This window comes from Aethalodelphis obliquidens, unplaced genomic scaffold (assembly GCF_003676395.1).
Source record: "Aethalodelphis obliquidens isolate GAN/ISIS:26980383/991018 unplaced genomic scaffold, ASM367639v1 scaffold31, whole genome shotgun sequence".
NCBI classification, from domain to species: Eukaryota; Metazoa; Chordata; class Mammalia; order Artiodactyla; family Delphinidae; genus Aethalodelphis; species Aethalodelphis obliquidens.
In genome coordinates, this window is record NW_020837975.1 from 131,297 (window position 1) to 152,340 (window position 21,044).

At 35.7% G+C, this 21,044-nt stretch overlaps 1 protein-coding gene across 4 annotated transcripts in view; it reads right to left on the reverse strand.

Moving 5' to 3' along the window:
* The window catches only part of KHDRBS2 (KH RNA binding domain containing, signal transduction associated 2), a 713,761-nt gene that overhangs the window by 59,396 nt on the left and 633,321 nt on the right, over window positions 1–21,044 (reverse strand). The window contains exons 9-12 of one of the 4 annotated variants that reach the window (XR_003437135.1): window positions 14,166–14,206; window positions 13,529–13,532; window positions 12,534–12,547; window positions 1,444–1,447 (exon numbers count right to left, since the gene is read on the reverse strand). The exons of the other annotated variants lie outside the window; for them this stretch is intronic. The gene's annotated coding sequence lies outside the window, so the exon portion shown is untranslated. The remainder of the gene's footprint in view (window positions 1–1,443; window positions 1,448–12,533; window positions 12,548–13,528; window positions 13,533–14,165; window positions 14,207–21,044) is intronic. 4 annotated transcript variants of the gene reach the window in all.

Below are 21,044 nucleotides of genomic sequence, written 5' to 3' on the forward strand. Positions count from 1 at the left end.
TTCATGTAACTGGCTGCAAACATCAATGATTGGAGCCACTTTGGAAGACATTAACGATGGTGTAATGGACAGTATCTTACTATCTTCCAAAATTTGTTTGTTGAAATCTCAATACCCATTGTGATGGTATTAAGAGATGAGACATTTGGGAATTAAATTAGATATGGAGGGTGGAGCCCTAATGAATGCATTAGTGCTCTTAAAAAGCGGGACCCCCAGAGAGCTCTCTTGCTCTCTTTCTACCATGTGAAGATACAAGAAGACAGCAGTCTGCAACCCAGAAGAAGGCTTCACCAGAACCCAGCCATGCTGGCACCCTGACCTGGGACTCCCAGCCTCCAGACCTATAGGAAATAAATTTCTCTTGTTTATAAGCCACCCAGTCTATGGTATCATGTTATAGCAGCCTGAACTAAGACAGATGGCATTCCACTAACCTGGAAGCCTGAACGGTGTCATGGAGTAAAGTCCACCTACTTGCCTTGCTTTATTATGTGTGAAGGAGATAAATGTTTCTCTTGTTTGGGCCACTGAATTGTGGATCTCCTTATAATGGAAGCTTATCCCATATCCCAAATAATACAGTTGGCAATTAAAGCAATCACTTGAAGATGAACAGTTATTCAGTAAATATTTGTTCAATGAATAAATGATTAAATAAAAGAATTCAAAATAATAGAATATTTTGCTAAAATATCATTATAAAATTTTGTGTACGCTTCAGAAGTGATGTTTACTTACATCAACAACAATGGGAACAATAAAGAAGAAAAACAAACCACAGGGACAATAGCCAAGATATGGAAGCAACCTAAATATCCATTAACAGATGAATAGATAAAGAAGATGTGGTATATATATGCAATGAAATACTACTCAGCCATAGAAAAGAATGAAATTTTGCCATTTGCAGCAACATGAATGGACCTGGAGGGTGTTATGTTTACTGAAATAAGTCAGACAAAGACAAATACTATGTTTTCACTTATATGTGGACTCTTGAAAAAATTTTTAAAAAACAAACAAATACAACAAAACATGAACATACTCACAGATACAGAGAAAAAACTAGTGGTTACCAGAGAGGAGAAGCATGGGGTATAGGCAAAATCAATGAAGATTATTAAGAGGTACAAACTGATGTAAAATAAGTGTAAAATAAGTTACAAGAATGTAGTGTTCAGAAGATGGAATACAGTCAATATTTTATAACAACTTAAATGGAGTAAATCTATTAAAATATTGAATTACTATGCTATATATAAATTGAAATTAATATAATATTGTAAGTCAAATATAATTCAATAAAAAAAGAAAAATAATCGCTCTTGTTTTCTGATATGAATGAAATTCAGGTTAAAAGTTTAAAACTATTGTAACTGACGTATGCATGTGTAATTTTTATATTGTTATATTATTTTCAATTTTAAAAGCAGATATGACTTGGCTAGAAAAAGTAAACTATGGTATTAGCTCTATGACTTTCATTTCAATTTCATAAAGCCATATTGCCTTACTTTTGTTTTAATTTATCATGTTATTTAATTATGTTACGTACAAGCTAAAAGTGGTCAAATGAATTCAAACACAACAAGTTATTTAATTTGAATGGACATTATTATTCCATTTTATATTTTAGAAACTATAGCAATCAAGGTTTGTAAACACACTGTTACAATTAGAGAGGTGTTAATTAAAATTATGACAATTATTTGTGGTTTGGAATATAATTACTCTGGTAGTTAGATATAATTTTCCTAGGAACTGGTGTATATATATAAAATCAAGATAGAACACGTTAGCTGCATTAACTCATTAATCCATGTCTAGTTATTCATAAAAACTTCTACACAACATTTTGGCTTTTTGAAATCAAGACTTAGACACTAATAAACATTTGGAAAAAATAAATAAACATTTTGGCAGAAAAAAATACCAGATTAATTAATTAATGATTGATTGTAAAATTTGAAAAAATCAGAGATGGAAATTTTCAGTTCTTTTTTGGAAGAAGGGCATTTTACCTTAAATAGGCTATGTTAGCAGTTTACTAAGACAACTAATTAAATGGAAATGAACACAATAGAAAAAACTAGAATGAAATTTGGTTTCTAGGAAACCAAATAATACCTTCACCATAATCAAGCTATTTTTGAAGAAAGTGAGTCTGCCTGTGCCATGTTGACACTGCCATTTCCATCATGCTTCTCATCCAGCACTTGGTGCTCATGTTTCTGTGGTCACAGCACTGATGTTGGGACAGACCTGTTCACAGGTCAGTCAGACTAACCAAGCTTGTAAATGAAATCTTTTAGATGTTCAATTATTGCAAAAAGAGATATTGGCAGTAATATAAATGAGATCTCTGTTCCATAGGATGTGCTCATATAATCAAACCAGTTAGACCTATAAAGTGTGGGGGGGAACAGAGGAGGCAATTTGTTAAACAGCAACACTTTGCTTAATTTTTTTTAACTATCTACTTTGGTAGCATATAAAAATTATCAGGGATGATTAAACACTTTACAAATACACCAGAGATTGTTGTGGCCTGGTAAGATTAAAACTCTCACATTAATAGTTTCCAGTTTATTTTGTTTATGCATTGTGTCCTTCATTTCAACATTTTTTTCTGATTCTTGACTAAGCTGTAGATTTTGGGGTATGAAAGTAGGACAAATAGATGAGTGTGAGTTTCAATTAAAGCTTTATTGATTATTTTCTGAATTGAGGAGAAGTAAAAATTACAAAATAATATTTCAGAGGAAAGGATAAAGGGATTTAATTACTGTATTAATATGAAGGAAACATAACTACCCAACTATTCTTAGCACTTAAGTGGGTTCTCTTAATGTTTGTTCTCTTAAGCATTTGATCTGCAACTTTGTTATACTGTGCATTTACACTGTATTTCCAGAGATATTTGTTAAGTAAAGATAAATTTACAGCCCAGCCCCCACCTTCAAATTGCAAATTGATAGTTCATTTTTTAAATCCACTTATATGATGATCAAATCCTTCTGTTAAATTTCATAAATCTTCATGAAAGTTCCATTTACAAAGCTGGGAATCTAGTGTGTAGATTAATGAGGGCAACACATAGGTTCATGAATCAGTTCTCACCACCAATGACAACCTCCCTCAGTGTTATTCAGGACATTAACCAAACACTGGTGGGAAGGAGGCATGAGAGACCCTTCACCAAACAGCTCAAGACTCCACAGCTTTCTTCAATGTCATGTTACCTACTAATTCTCATAGCTGTTCCCAGATCTTCCCTGGGGGTAGGGGAGACATCTCCTAATATTACCAGCACTGAAAGTGAAGCTTGCCAAAATAGGATCAACTTTATGCTTACATTAGAGAATATGACCTATTTTCAAATAGGTTCTTAAAAATGATTTTCATTTGTCCATATTTTCTAGGACAAACCTTACCTTCCCATAGAAACTAGCTGCATTGTCTCTCCTCTCTCACTTCTCAATATATTCTTTCATTTTCATTATTCCTGGCTACACATGTAACAGTACAATAACGATTAAAAAACACAGCAGATACATATAGATATTCAGTCTATTTTGTAAAACACTAAAACTCAAACAGGTGGCACTGAAGTAGCCCTCATGGAAATTACAGTCAAGCAGAAAAGCAATTACACAAGAGATAAGGAGTGACTCACTTTTTTTTCATTCATCAAACCTTGAAAAGAAAGAGAAATTAACTACTCAAGTGAAATGGAATGAAGAAGACTGACAGGTATGGCATCAGCACTAATCAAGTCTCAGAGGCAAGAAAAAGCATGACCTGAGCAGCTACTACTTCAGAGCAGGAGGGGGTGAGTGTGAGTGAGACAGGGCTCAACAACAGATATGATAAATAGGCAGGGGTCACATCTTGAAGGACCTTTATTAGTCATGGTCAGGAGTTTGGATTTTACCTTACAAGGCATTGAAGACAAGGAATGATTTAAGAAGGAGACAGGAGGAGCTTCAAGATGGCAGAGGAGTAAGACATGGAGATCACCTTCGTCCCCACAAATACATCAGAAATACGTCTACATGTGGAACAACTCCTACAGAACATCTACTGAACGCTGGCAGAAGACCTCAGACCTCCCAAAGGGCAAGAAACTCCCCACATACCTGGGTAGAGCAAAAGAAAAAAGAAAAAACAGAGACAAAAGAATAGGGACGGGACCCGCACCAGTGGGAGGGAGCTGTGAAGGAGGAAAGTTTTCCCCACACTAGGAAGTCCCTTTGTGGGCAGAGACTGTGGGTGGAGGAGGGGGGAAGCTCTGGAGCCATGGAGCAGAGGTCAGCAACAGGGGTGCAGAGGGCAAAGCAGAGAGATTCCCGCACAGATGATCGGTGCCGACCAGCACTCACCAACCCGAGAGGCTAGTCTGCTCACCCGCCGGGATGAGTCGTGGCTTGGAGCTGAGGCTCGGGCTTTGGAGGTCAGATCCCAGCGAGAGGACTGGGGTTGGCTGTGTGAACACAGCCTGAAGGGGCTAGTGCACCACAGCTAGCCGGGAGGGAGTCTGGGAAAAGGTCTGGAACTGCCAAAGAGGCAAGAGATTTTTTCTTGCCTCTTTGTTTCCTGATGCACTAGGAGAGGGGATTAAGAGCACTGCTTAAAGGAGCTCCAGAGATGGGAGCAAGCCACAGCTATCAGTGCAGACCCCAGAGACAGGCATGAGATGCTAAGGCTGCTGCTGCAGCCACCAAGAAGACTGTGTGCAAGCACAGGTCACTATCCACACCTCTTCTCCTGGGAGTCTATGGAACCTGTCAATGCCAGGGTCCCGTGATCCAGGGACAACTACCTTGGGAGAACACATGGCATACCTCTGGCTGGTGCAACGTCATGCCAGCCTCTGCCATGGCAGGCTCGCCCTGCACTCCAAAACCCTCCTGGTCTGAGTGAGCCAGAGCCCCCGAACCAGATACTTCTTTAACCTCGTCCTGTCTGAGCGAAGAACAGACGCCCTCAGACTACCTACATGCAGAGGCAAGGCCAAATCCAAGGCTGAATCTCAGGAACAGTGCAAACAAAGAAGAGAAAAGGAAATCTCTCCAGCAGCCTCAGGAGCAGTGGATTAAATCTCCACAGTCAACTTGATGTACGATGCATCTGTGGAATATCTGAATAGACAATGAATCATCCCAAATTAAGGAAGTGAACTTTGGGACCACCAATATATATATACATATATATTCCCTTTTTCCCTTTTTGTGAGTGTGTATGCATATGTTTCTGTGTGTGATTTTGTCTGTACAGCTTTGCTTTTACCATTTGTCCTAGGGTTCTGTCTGTCCGTTTTTTATTTTGTGTTTTGTTTTAGTATAGTTTTCAGTGCTTGTTATCATTGGTAGATTTGTTTTTTGGTTTGGTTGTTCTCTTCTTTTTAAATTATTGAAAAAAAATTTTTTTAATAATTATGTTTTGGTTTTTATCTTAATAACTTTTTAATTTTATTTTATTTTATCTTTTTCTTTCTTTCTTTTTTGTTCCTTTTATTCTGAGCTGTGTGGATGACAGGTTCTTCATGCTCCAGCAAGGTGTCAGGGCTGTGCTTCTGAGGTGAGAGAGCCAAGCTCAGGACATTGATCCACCAGAGACCTCCCAGCTCCACGTAATATCAAATGGAGAAAATCTCCCAGAGATCTCCATCTCAACGCCAAGATCCAGCTCCACTCAACGACCAGCAAGCTACAGTGCTGGACACCCTATGCCAAACAACTAGCAAGACAGGAACACAACCCAACCTATTAACAGAGAGGTGGCCTAAAATCATAATAAGGTCACAGACACCCCAAAACACACCACCAGACGTGGACCTGCCCACCAGAAAGACAAGATATAGCCTCATCTGCCAGAACACAGGCACTACTCCCCTCCACCAGGAAGCTTACACAACCCACTGAACCAACCTTAGCCACTAGGGGCAGACACGAAAAACAACAGGAACCACGAACCTGCAGCCTGCAAAAAGGAGACCCCAAACACAGTAAGTTAAGCAAAATGAGAAGACACAGAAACACACAGCAGATGAAGGAGCAGGTAAAAACCCACCAAACCTAACAAATGAAGAGGAAATAGGCAGTCTACCTGAAAAATAATTCAGAGTGTTAGTAAAGATGATAGAAAATAGAGTGGAGAAAATACAAGAAACGTTTAACAAGGACTTAGAAAAACTAAAGAGCAAATAACAATCATTAACAACACAGTAAATGAAATAAAAATTCTCTACAAGGGATCAATAGCAGAATAACTGAGGCAGAAGAACAGATAAGTGAACTGGAAGATAAACTAGTGGAAATAACTACTGCAGAGCAGAATAAAGAAAAAAGAATGAAAAGAATTTAGGACAGTCTCAGAGACCTCTGGGACAATGTTAAATGCACCAACATTTGAATTATAGGGATGCCAGAAGAAGAAGAGAAAAAGAAAGGGACTCAGAAAATATTTGAAGAAATTATACTTAAAAACGTCCCTAATATGGGAAAGGAAATAGTTAATCAAATCCAGGAAGCATAAAGAGTCCCTTACAGGATAAATCCAAGAAGAAACACACCAAGACACATAGTAATCAAACTATCAAAAATTAAATACAAAGAAAAAATAGTAAAAGCAGCAAGGAAAAAGCAACAAATAAAAAACAATGGAATCCCAATATGCTTAACAGCTGATCCTTCAGCAGAAACTCTGCAAGCCAAAAGGGCCTGGCAGGACATATTTAAAGTGATGAAAGGGAAAAACCGACAACCAAGATTACTCTACAAAGCAAGGATCTCATTCAGGTTTGATGGAGAAATTAAAACCTTTACAGACAAGAAAAAAACAAGAGAATTCAGCATAACCAAACCAGCTTTACAACAAATGCTAAAGGAACTTCTCTAGGCAAGATACACAAGAGAAGGAAAAGACCTACAATAACAAACCCCAAACAATTAAGAAAATGGTAATAGGAACATACATATTGATAATTACCTTAAATGTAAATGGATTAAATGCTCCAACCAAAAGACATAGACTGGCTGAATGGATACAAAAACAAGACCCATATTTAGTCTGTCTACAAGAGACCCACTTTAGACCTAGGGACACATACAGACTGAAAGTGAGATGGAAAAAGCTATACCATGCAAATGGAAATAAAAAGAAAGCTGCAGTAGCAATTCTTATATCAGACAAAATAGACTTTAAAACAAAGACCATTACAAGAGACAAAGAAGGACACTACATAATGATCAAGGAATCAATCCAAGAAGAAGATATAAAAATTGTAAATATTTATGCACCCAACATAGGAGCAACTCAACACATAAGGCAAATACGAACAGCCATAAAAGGGGAAATTGACAGTAACAAAATCATAGTAGGGGGCTTTAAAACCCCACTTTCAACAATGGACAGATGATCCAAAATGAAAAGAAATAAGGAAACACAAGCTTTAAATGACACTTTAAACAAGATGGACTTACTTGATATTTTTAGGACATTCCATCCAAAAACAAAATAATACACTTTCTTCTCAAGTGCTTATGGAACATTCTCCAGGATAAATCATATCTTGGGTCACAAATCAAGCTTTGGTAAACTTAAGAAAATTGAAGTTGTATCAAATATCTTTTCTGACCACAATGCTATGAGACTAGATATCAATTACAGGAAAAAATATGTAAAAAATACAAACACGTGGAGGCTAAACAATACACTACTAAATAGTCAAGAGATCACTGAAGAAATCAAAGGGGAAATCCAAAAATACCTAGAAAAAATGACAATGAATACATGATGACCCAAAACTTATGGGATACAGCAAAAGCAGTTCTATGAGGGAAATTTATAGCAATACAATCCTACCTTAAGAAATAAGAAACATCTCAAATAAACAACCTAAACTTACACCTAAAGCAACTAGAAAAAGAAGAACACCCCCCCACAAAGTTAGCAGAAGGAAAGAAATCATACAGATCAGATCAGAAATAAATGAAAAAGAAATGAAGGAAATGATAGCAAAGATAAATAAAGCCAAATGATGGTTCTTTGAGAAGATAAACAAAATTGATAAACCATCAGCCAGACTCATCAAGAAAAAATGAGAGAAGACACAAATCAATGGAATTAGAAATGAAAAAGGAGAAGTAAGAACTGACACTGCAGAAATACAAAGAACCATGAGACATTAATACAAGCAACTATATGCCAATAATGGGCAACCTGGAAGAAATCAACAAATTCTTAGAAATGCACAACGTTCTGACACTGTACCAGGAAGAAATAGAAAATATAAACAGACCAATCACAAGCAGTGAAATTGAAATGATTAAAAATCTACCAACAGGGCTTCCCCGGTGGCGCAGTTATTGAGAATCCGCATGCCGATGCAGGGGACACGGGTTTGTGCCCCGGTCTGGGAAGATCCCACATGCCGCAGAGCAGCTGGGCCCATGAGCCATGGCTGCTGAGCCTGTGCATCCAGAGCCTGTGGTCCACAACGGGAGAGGCCACAACAGTGAGAGGCCCGCGTACCGCAAAAAAAAAAAAAAATCTACCAACAAAGAAAAGCCCAGGACAGGATGGCTTCACAGGCGTATTCTATCAAACATTTAGAGAAAACTTAATACCTATCCTTCTCAAACTCTTCCAAAATATAGCAGAAGGAGGAACACTCCCAAACTCATTCTAGAAGCCACCATCACCCTGATACCAAAACCTGACAAAGATGTCACAAAAAAAGAAAACTACAGACCAATAACACTGATGAACATCTTTGCAAAAATCCTCAAAAAAATACTAGCAAACAGAATCCAACAGCACATTAAAAGGATCATACACCATGATCAAGGGGGATTTATTCCAGGCATGCAAGTATTCTTCAATATAGGCAAATCAATCAATGTGATACACCATATTAACAAACTGAAGGAGAAAAACCATATGATCCTCTCAATAGATGCAGAGAAAGCTTTCAACAAAATTCAACACTGAGTTATGATAAAAACCCTGCAGAAAGTAGGCATAGAGGGAACTTTCCTCAACATAATAAAGGCCATATATGACAAACCCACAGCCAACATCATCCTCAATGGTAAAAAACTGAAAGCATTTCCACTAAGATCAGGAACAAGACAAGGTTGCCCACTCTCACCACTCTTATTCAATAGTTTTGGAAGTTTTAGCCACAGCAATCAGAGAAGAAAAAGAAATAAAAGGAATCCAAATCAGAAAAGAAGAAGTGAAGCTGTCACCCTTTGCAGATGACATGATACTATACATAGAGAATCCTAAAGATGCTACCAGAAAACTAGAGCTAATCAATGAATTTGGTAAAGTAGCAGGACACAAAATTAATGCACAGAAGTCTCTTGAATTCCTGTTCACTAATGATGAAAAATCTGAAAGTGAAATTAAGAAAACACTTCTATTTACCATTACAACAAAAAGAATAAAATACTTAGGAATAAACCTACCTAAGGAGACAAATGACCTGTATGCAGAAAATTATAAGACACTGATGAAAGAAATTAAATATGATACAAATAGATGGAGAGATATACCATGTTCTTGGATTGGAAGAATCAACATTGTGAAAATGACTATACTACCCAAAGCAATCTACAGATTTAGTACGATCCCTATCAAATAACACTGGCATTTTTCACAGAACTAGAACAGAAAATTTCACAATTTGTAGGGAAACACAAAAGACCCCGAATAGCCAAAGCAGTCTTGAGACAGAAAAATGGAGGTGGAGGAATCAGTCTCCTGGACTTCAAACTATCCTACAAAGCTACAGTAATCAAGACAGTATGGTACTGGCAAAAAAACAGAAATATAGATCAACGGAACACGATAGAAAGCTGAGAGATAAACCCACACACATATGGTCACCTCTCTTTGATAAAGTAAACAAGAATGTACAATAGAGAAAAGACAACAGCTTCAATAAGTGGTGCTGTGAAAACTGGACAAGTACATGTAAAAGTGTGAAATAGAACACTCCCTAACACCATACACAAAAATAAACTCAAAATGTATTAAAGACCTAAATGTAAGGTCAGATACTATAAATCTCATAGAGGAAAACATAGGCAGAACATTCTATGACATAAATCACAGCAAATCCTTTTTGACCCAGCTCCTAGAGAAATAGAAATAAAAACAAAAATAAACAAATGGGACCTAATGAAACTTAAAACTTTTGCACAACAAAGGAAACCGTAAACAAGAGGAAAAGACAACCCTCAGAATGGGAAAAATATTTGCAAATGAAGCAACTGACAAAGGATTAATCTCCAAAGTTTACAAACAGCTCATGCAGCTCAATATCAAAAACACAAAAAACCCAATCCAAAAATGGGCAGAAGACCTAAATAGATATTTCTCCAAAGAAGATATATAGATTGCCGACAAACACATGAAAGAATGCTCAACATCATTAATCATTAGAGAAATGCAAATCAAAACTACAATGAGATATCATCTCACACCAGTCAGAATGGCCATCATCAAAAAATCTACAAACAATAAATGCTGGAGAGGGTGTGGAGAAAAGGGAACCCTCATACACTGTTGGTTAGAACGTAACTTGATACAGCCACTATGGAGAACAGTATGGAGGTTCCTTAAAAACCTAAAAATAGGACTACCATAAGACCCAGCAATCCCACTACGGGGCATATACCCTGAGAAAACCATAATTCAAAAAGAGTCATGCACCACAATATTCATTGCAGCTCTATTTACAATAGCCATGACATGGAAGCAACCTAAGTGTCCAGCGAGAGATGAATGGATAAAGAAGATGTGGCACATATATACAATGCAATATTACTCAGCCATAAAAAGAAACGAAATTTAGTTATTTGTAGTGAGGTGGATGGACCTAGAGTCTGTCATACAGAGTGAAGTAAGTCAGAAAGATGAAAACAAATACCGTACGCTAACACATATATATGGAATCTAAAAAAAAAAAAAGTTCATGAAAAACCTAGGGAGAAGACGGGAATAAAGACGCAGACCTACTAGAGAATGGACTTGAGCACCCGGGGAGGGGGAAGTGTAAGCTGGGACAAAGTGAGAGAGTGATAGTGTATATATGGATATATATACACTACCAAGTGTAAAATAGATAGCTAATGGGAAGCAGTTGCATAGCACAGGGAAATTAGCTCAGTGCTTTGTGACCAGCTAGAAGGGTGGGATAGGGATGGTGAGAAGGAGGGAAATGAAGTGGGAAGAGATATGCGGATATATGTATATGTATAACCGATTCACTTTGTTATAAAGCAGAAAGTAACACACCATTGTAAAGCAATTATACCCCAATAAAACTGTTAAGAAAAAAAAAGAAAAAAGACAGACATACGTATATTTTGCCTTAAACAAATTCTTCTGTTGGTGGTGTCTTTTGTTTTAGTTGCTGTATCATCAGCACCACCTACAGTATCAAGCACATATAGGCACTCCACAAATAATTATTGGATAAATGAATGCATGTGGAATGGATATTTCTCTTCACAATTGCTGTCTCCCTTGTGTTTTTCCATCTCTATTTCTTTTATATCCATGAGCTTGGGTTTTTCTGTTACATGAAAACATGTGTGAGCAAATTCAGATATTAAAATAAATTATTTGAACATAATTCACAATTTATTTCATTTCATTAGATGTCACATTCAGTATCTGCAGTCTGAACTGCTAAATGTGTAACTTTTTTTTTCTTCCAACTTTGTAGAGATTAAAAGGAAAGAAAAGAGGATAATTATGGGTTAACCTCAGTCAGCAGTTTAAAAAAGTATTTTGGAAGATTTGGTGGATCTTGAGAGCAATACATAAATTAAATTGGACGTTTTGGAGGCCCAAACTCAAATGCATAGATTATAAAGTAGCATGACTTGCTTAATTCCCTTTTTGCTAATGTTTTGATAACATTTGCAGTGAAAGACAGAATCAGCATCTATTAAATGCTATCAATATTTCTTTATTGATTTAAATCTTCTTTTCTAACTTCCTCACCACTTCCACCACCTGATTTTTAGAACTGAGACATTTAAAATGGAAAGGGGCCTTAAACAAGAAATTAGGTCCTTTGTCTCTTTGAAATTCTCCCTCCCAAAGGAATAATGACTCTAATAACCATAAAAACATACATCTAATACTTTTGCAACACTTAATACATTCCAAATACTGCTAGGGGTTTACATACCTTGTCATATTTAATCATCACAACAATTTTTGAGTTGGTGGTGTTGGGCAAAATACAGAATAGGAAATCTAGGTTTATCTGATTAAGTTACTTGTCCTAAGCTAACCAGGTCTTTGGTGGTAAAGTTGGAATTTGAACCTTGGTGTATCTAATGACAGATCTCATGTCCGTTATATCTATTCAAATAATCATTATCAAATTTATCTACATAATACCAGACAAAAAGAAAGGAAATAATTTACTTAACATCATTTTGATCTTGAACTAACTGTGATTAGGAAGATCAGATGCGTTATGAGCACCCCTCTACATTTACCTGTCCTCCTTCTTCTCAGAAAAATCCCAGCTATGGTCAAGAACAAGAGCCTGACCCAAGCACACTAAATTCTTGATGCTCTCTTCATCCCCTCCTCAATTATTTCCTCCTCTAAGAAGCATTCTCAGATCCCAAATAACCCTACGATGTGTTCTCACAACTCTATTTACCTCTCACATATAGCACTGTCATTTTTGCAATTTCACTTTTATATGTGCTTTTATTTACTTGTCTCTCTTCCCAATTAAGACATGATTTCCAATATTCAGGGCTATTTGGACTATTATGTATTTACAGGGAGTAACCTAGTGCCTGACTCATAGTAAATGCTCTAGAAATGTTGGCCAAATGAGTGAATTGATGTCTTGGAACTGATGAGCTTTATCTTCATTCCAATTTAAACAGCTACCTTCTAACAGGTAGGCATCATCCAACAATCCATTGCATTGGTTACCATTAATCATTCCCTGTGTACTCACCCCTTGACTCCCCTTTCTATTTGGAGAACCTAATGCTATCATATTCTACTGAGCCCTTAGCATTCAGCTCTATTTAGAACAAGGTCTCCAACTTCCTTTACCAATTTCCTTGGTCCTTCTTTGACATAACTTTGATTAGAGTTTATCTATCTGTCTATCTATCTATCTATCTATCTATCTATCTATCTATCTATTTATCATCATCTAGCTATATACCTAAAGGTTTTGTATCAGGAAAAGTAGATTTGGTGTTTACTTAGAAAACTTCTAGGTAGCATAATAAAAGATTCTACTCACCTACAAAAGAGTAGAACACAGGTCAGGGGACTTAGATATGATGACTTTAAGCCATGCTAGTCAGTATAAGCCTGGGGTTTTAAATTATAGAGATTTTGAGTTTATTATTCTTCTTTTCAACTTCTTATGGGACTGAGGAACAAAAACGTTGCCTTCTATTTACTTAGAAAATTATGACTACATGAAATCATTCAATAAATATTTACTGAGTACCAGTACCATCCTGGGGATTCAAAGAGGAAAGTTACATTAACATATTACTTAGATATGTCATAATAATAAATATAAGCACTGCAAGAAAGTATAAATAGATCAATACTGTGGATATTTTCAACCTACTTTCTCTCCATTTATCAAAAAAAATCTACTGAGAACTTATCATGCACCAGGCACTGTTCTAAGTGCTAAGGAATACAGCAGTGAACAAAATAGACAAAGAGGCCTGCCCTCATGGAGTTCAGAAGTAAAATAAAGGCTAAGTTAAATAATTACAAGTGCCAAGGAGAAAAGACTAAAGTGGAAGAAGAACAGCAAGTATTTGAATAGGGGTAGAGTTAGAGTTAAAGTGGTCAATAAAGGCTTTACTGTTACATCAACATTGAACAAGCACCTGAAGGAGATAAAGGAGCAAGACAGAAATTTAGGGGAAGAGGATTTCAAACAATAGGAAAATATAAAGACCATGAAGTAGGTGTGTGCTTAGGGCATTTGAGGAATGGCAAGGCAGCCAATGTGTCAGGGCAGAGGCAAGTTTCAGGAGATGAGGTGGGAAGGAACAGGTTCATACTCGCCCCTATATGTGGTCTTTCCTAAGGCTGTCTCCTGAGCTCACTTCCTTGTTTTCTAGATTCCTCACTTTTACTTCAGATCCATTCCCAAGACTCCACTGATCACAAACTAAATAATGTCTATAAAGAAATTCATAATATAAAAAAAGCGATTGTTAGAATCTCCACATTAACATCAAGTAGCACGACTGTTTTAAAGTATTAGTTATAATATCGTAAAGGTTAAGATGTATATCTTCATCCAAATATTAAAAGCTAATTATTTAATTTATATGTAAAGTAACATAGTGATTTAGAGAAGGCATTATTTGAAAGCAACAAAATGTGCTTGAATTTTGATAACAAACTGTATAAATGAGTGGTGGTCTTGGAACTCACTATCGTGAGTAATACTGTAAGTAAATAGGAGTGAAGACATGATATTTATTGCGTTGCTACCAACTAATTTCAAGATTTTAAAAATGAAATACTCTTAATTATTAGAACAGATGTATATAAAATAGTTTGATACATTCAGTCATAACGCAAAAGAAAGCATAGAAAAGAAAACATACACCACATGTAACTGAAAATTATGAGGGAATTCATATATAGTTCAAAACTCTTAATCTCACAATTTTTAGAATTCAAATCACAGGTACCAATACCATTGGAGTTAGTAAGAGATTTAAATATGAAAATTGTAGAGTTTAAATTACTTAGCCACCATTATGTGTACATATTTTATACATGTCATTTCCATTCAAGAATTTTTCAGCTTAGAAATTGGCCTTCATTCTGAGGACAACAGGAGAATTAAAACATACAAATTAACCTTTCTGAAACTAGAAATTTGTGTTCACAAATATGACTGTTTTCTTTGTTGCAACTTCACTATCAAAACTTGGTATAAATATAAACCATATCAAACCCTTAAACTCTTCTGCATATCTTTTATTTCATACATTTTATGTACAGAAATAATCAAAAAAGATTTTTCAATGAAACTCAAAATACTTTTATTCAAAAATTGGAACATGTTGATCATTTTCTATGTGCACTCAAAATATTAAATGAAATATATTCCTTTTTGTAAGTCTGCATTTCAGCTAAAATGCAAATACCCTTTTCCACATTCTAATATCATTCTAATTTTCACAGATTTCTAACACAGGGAAAGAGCAATGTCTTAGATACTATATTTCTAAAATATCTTTGAAAATCCATCAATATTCCATAAATAGTTTTAAAGTATCTTTGAAATTTCCATTGTATTATTTATTTGTTTATTCATTGCATTCAAACAATAGTGTTACACAGAAAACAGTTATAAAGCAGCCATGTTTGTGTATAAATATGGTATAAATTTTTGTCTTCTAAAATTAATCAGTAAACTAAATACATTAAACATAGATGTATAACACATAGATAGATAACACAACAAAGCTCTGCAGTTGTTTTTCTGACCAGTTTGTTTTAAGAAAGTCACGGCTATCAGTATGCCACTCAAAGGTAACTCATCATGAGACAGAAAAAGTCACAAATTTAAGAGTATAGAAGAGTGAGGTATCCATTCTCTGATCCATTTGGAGGAAAATCAGTATGTCTTATCAAAAATGATACAGAATACAGAAAAATAAGATATTTGAACTGCAAACCAAGAGCTACTATTTTTCGTTCTTATTGAGTGTGTCATATTGGACAAGTCAGTTAATCTCTTTGAACTCCAGTTTTTTCACCTTTATGGCAATAATGATATTTACCTCAAGTATTAATAAGAACCTGTGACAGCCCCATGATAAGTGCCTAGGACATGGCAGGTGCTCAGTAAATACTAATACTGGGTGGTTGTCCAATCAATGAAGGCATAGATATAAAGACCCTCTTTTTCATATTCATAAATGTTACAGTGCTGATAGAGATTCCATCTTCTTCAAATATGCTGAAACATGAAATAGCCACATATACCCTCTTAAGTTTCAATTGATGGTGTTTACTGTTCACAGAGTAAAATATAGGATGATTATTCATGAGGGAAGTGACATATTTGTTCTGCTCGTAGGTTAAGATAGATGATATATATAAGGCATCTAGTGTAGAATTATGATCAGCTTTGCAATGATCCCCTTTATAGAAAATGGATCTTTTGAGAGTGCAGCCTCATGCCCCAAATGAGAGAGAAAAACATTTAGATAATATTCTTTTATTTTCATGATTCAGCTCTGTGCATAAATTTGTGCAAATGGTCTTTTTTATACACTCTTTAATCATTTTTTTTCTAATTCAGCTTATATTTTTGCTTACTTTGACCCTTTATTACATAAATGAGGGGTGAGAAATTTTGTAAAAAAAAATTAATCTTCTGTTTTATTGTGTGGAATTATCATTAGAACATAGCAATTATTTTCTATAACTAAGACCTTCAACTGACTAATTAGGCTCAGTGATACATGATATTAATAAATGAACTGTTATATTCTTTTGGTACAAATACACAGAACCCTAGCTTGAAATGGACATAATTTTCACGGTACACATGTATTTTTTGGTTGAATCATAATTCATGAATATCAGTAAGATTTCAGTGTTGTAAAAATCAGTATAATTTCTAATTATTTCAATCCTTAATCTAGTTGACTGAGACAGAATTCAGTGGTGTAAGCTGCACTATGGTTATGCATTAATGATGATTTATATTCTTCTCTACTCAAATCACAAATGAAATGGTACTTGCTTTGTGTAATGTTCCAGGACAACTTGATACTTATTAAATTATTTTCATGCACCAGACCTTGGAAATTCAAATAAGTAATAGAGTCTGGGGAAAGACTATATGAATTGATAACAAGGATTCTACTTTTACAAGTCTTTTCTTTACATAAGGAAGCAAGGCCACATTCATCCAGAAACTCTAAGCACATAACATAAGTGAGGTGCTGTCTCCATGCACCATCAGTGTGGCATGCTTTAAATTGAATTATAATTATGTATTTTCATGTCTTCCTATTCTCTAATTCTTAGACTGTGTGTGAATGGAAATTCCTTAGCACAGTACACAAGTCCATTTTCTATCTATGTTCTAATGATCTATGCAGCCTGTTCCCTATTACCATGCCCCATAACCTGACATGGTAGAGTGTCTCCCGAAGTCACAAATCTTTTCAGGACTCCATGCCCCTGACCAGGGTTATTCTTCTATCTAGATGAAAATTCCTCTACTTCTTCACATAGGAAGGTATTCATCCTCTTCTTGGGATCCAGTTCAACAGTCAGCATCTTATTAAAGCTTTACTCAAACTCCCAGGCAAGGTGTCAGCTCTCTCCAATTGCCTTCTGTAAGAATTTCCTCACATCTTCATGTAGAACAACTCTCATTGTGCCAGAACTCCTTTTTTTTTTTTTTTTTTCAGATCTCTCTGTTTCTTCCTCTAGCACTATGGTTCTCAATATCTAGTGTGCATAAGCATCACAAGGATATTGTGCTAAAAATGCACAGTATGAGCATATTATGAGCCCCATTCTTCATATTCTGAATCAGCTGGCCTCAGCAGGGGCCCAGAAATCTGTTATTTCACTTATAGGTGTTTCTGATGCAGAAGTCCAGGGTCACACTTTGTAAACAAACAAAGAAACAAACAAAAAATACCTACACTAATTGTGAATAAATCAACGTCTAAGCAATGTTATTTGTTCTGAATACATAGTTCCAGAAGAGTAATGTTTAATGACTGTTCATTGAATAAATGAATGAGTAGTTTTAAAATACTACATAATTTCTTTGTGAATAATTTGTAAGGCACTTGACAATACAGCCATGTAGTTTCGTGGCTATGTCTACAATTGTTCTCATGGAGTTTTAATTAGTGGTCAATGTCAACTTAAAGTGTGTTACTGAATTTTTGTCCTTGGCACCGTATGTTTTTCCAAATTTTTTTGAAAAGTACTTAATAAAGTAATACAAGATGTGCTAGGAAGTATAACTAATATGCTGGTTTTAAGAATTAGTGTTCAAAAAAGTAGCTAAAAATCAACAACAGAAGGCTAAAAGCAAGGTGAACAGTCACAGAGATCAATGTACATTTCTGCATTTATTAAAAAAAATTAATTCCAAAGATGCAGGATGGTGTTAGAACTGGCTCAACAACAGTTCATTTAGAAAGAACCTAGGTTTTCAGTTGAAAACGAATTCAATAAAACCCAGTAATGTGACATAGCCACTTAGGAAAGCCACATGGTCAGATGATGTTGAAGAGCTTTAAAGCAAAAAGCACAGGATATAATAACATCATTTCTTTGTACCAGTCAACTCTCATCTAATAAAATGTACCTCAAGATCACTGTGCCACACTTTAAGATGAACACTTGGACAACAAGAATGTTTTCAGAAGAGAACAACTAGGGTATTTGGTGAAATAAGAATCATGATACACAAAGAACAATTGAGGAAAACATGCCTGTGTGGTGGGCATTCATCCTGGATACTGGCGTGTTACTGGTACGATAATATTGCTTAACAAACAATCATAAAATGTTAGCTTTACACACAAAAATAAGCAATTATTTAGCTCTTGTGTTTTGGCTTGGCTGGAGGTTTGCTGCCCCTAGGCTGGACTTGTTGGGAGCTCTGTTCCAAGTTGTGTGTGCGGCTGGGCTTTGCCTCCCTGAGGTCTGGGCTGTGTGTGTTCACTCTGGAGCTCAGACTAAGGGCACAGCAGTTACCTGGGGAAGCTTTTCTATCACAGCAACAAGAGGGCAAGTGGGAAACACACAGTCCTCTTAAGGTCTAGGCTTAGAAATGTCATTATTCTGTTAGACAAAGCAAGATACATGATGGTGAGGAATCAGGAAAACGTATTCTGCCACTTTTTTGAGAAGGCCTGAAAAATCACACAGCAAAGGGTGTGAACACAGGAGGTGTGAAGAACTGTAGTCAAGAATGCACTCTGCTACACCCTGGATTGGATATCATTAGAGGAACATTATCTTCATAAAGAAAGGCTGAAATGTGGAAGAAAGCTAGATTCACTATGTGTAGCTTCGCAAAACCAACTAGTGATCAGTGAATATAAATAGAGATTACAGGATAGGAGATGTTACTTCAGTTTAAGAGTTTCCTAATAAGCTGAAATGTTTAAAAACTGGAGTTAAAGGGAAACAATATGGCATTAGAATAAGGGTCCAGTCTTTGGAATTGAACAGGAATCAGTTCAAAACTTGGATCTTTTGGCTATTAAGCTATAAAGTCCTGGGAAAGGTAAACATTCTGAGTCTTAGTTTATTTACAACATGAAGATAAAACTATCCACCTCATTCACTAATATTTATGTAGTACCTAATAGAGGCATCTGCACATAGCAACTGCTCTGTATTGTGGCTATTATTATTATTATTATTAGAGTCTTACTATCTTTAGAAATGGTCAAGTGTTCCTTGACTAGCCCTTCGGACTCTTCTCTTGCCTCTTTGCCACATCTCCTATAATTCAATATTACTAAATATTATACAATATAAGAATACAAGTCCACAATTACACTTGAATTCTAAATCCAAGAGCTTTGACATCAAAATTTTTTTCTTTAATTGGGTGTGTGAAATCATTAAGTAACAAAATTCTGACCTAAAATAAGAATCTATTTAGAGCCATTTATATCCTGCTAAGTTTAGTTATTCATATTTCAATACAATAATATATTTTTGGCCTAGATGTCACTGGGGGTGATATGCAATATATAGTACATGCACTGTATTGCCTTTTTAAAATACAAACAATTCTGAATATGAAACATCTGGTTCACAGAATTGCAACTATAGGATTGTGAACCTGTATTTAGATGCACCAAATTGTTTACTATTCTACTTCCAGCACCTAGAAAACAGCAAGTCCTTAATAAACACATTTAATGAAACAGTAAAATAAGATATTGCAAATACTATACTAATTATGAAAAATGAATAATATCTATATCTTATTTTAACTCTATTTCACATGCATCTGAGATAAATTCTATTCCCTTTTCTGAAGTCTTCCCAGGATCAAAAGTGTTTTGTTTTTGGTGTTCCTACCCTATAACAAAGTTCACAGATCCACATTTTTTTATCTTGACCATGGTATTACAAGAAAAATATCTCCCTTCTTTCATTACTAGTGTGCAAGTGCAAAAGATCAAGACCTGGAAGGTTTTTGTTTTTGTTTTCTTTTAAGTGCAAATTGACTAAGAAACCAAAGAAAGCAATGAAAGAACACAAACGTTTTTCAGGAAAGGGGCAAAATAGCAACAAATGGAGAACCTACTGACCGTAAACGACCAAATCAGCCTGATGTGGTAAAAGGATGATCATAATTTTCTCCAAAGTTGACTAACTTCTAGATTTGATGACAAACCCAAATTCTAACCAAATACCATTCTTTTCTTATTTCTATGTGCCATATCCAGGCTTTCCTGTTCCCTTTCTATCATATTAGCTAAATGCCCTGCCACTCCCAACTATTTCATAATCTTACCTGAAGGACATGTGATCCTTTACTAATAAATCATATTTTCATTTCTTTGTCTTTGCACACAAGGATAACCTTGCCTGAATAAAATTTATTTCCCTGGTTAAATGGCAGCTTGGCATCAGTTCTTCTGAGAAGACTTTTGGTACTTTTTCTTAACCCTACAGTTAGATGGCCTCCTATGTACTCTCAAATCCTCTGGCACATCCTTCTAGCATAGTACTCATTACATGCTATGCATTTATTTGCATGTCTATCTTCCCTAATCGTCTCCAAATAGACCACTCCTGGATTTTAGAACATCTGTGAACAGACCATATACTGCTCTCAGTTAGCCGTTCTGAAGGACTCCGTGTTACTGTGCCCTTGGAAGCATTTTCTGGATATGACTTCTTCTCTATCTTGATTATTTGGCATAGAGCAGAATTTAGAAAAAATGGCCATGGCTACCTAACACTAGTCTCTAAAGTGT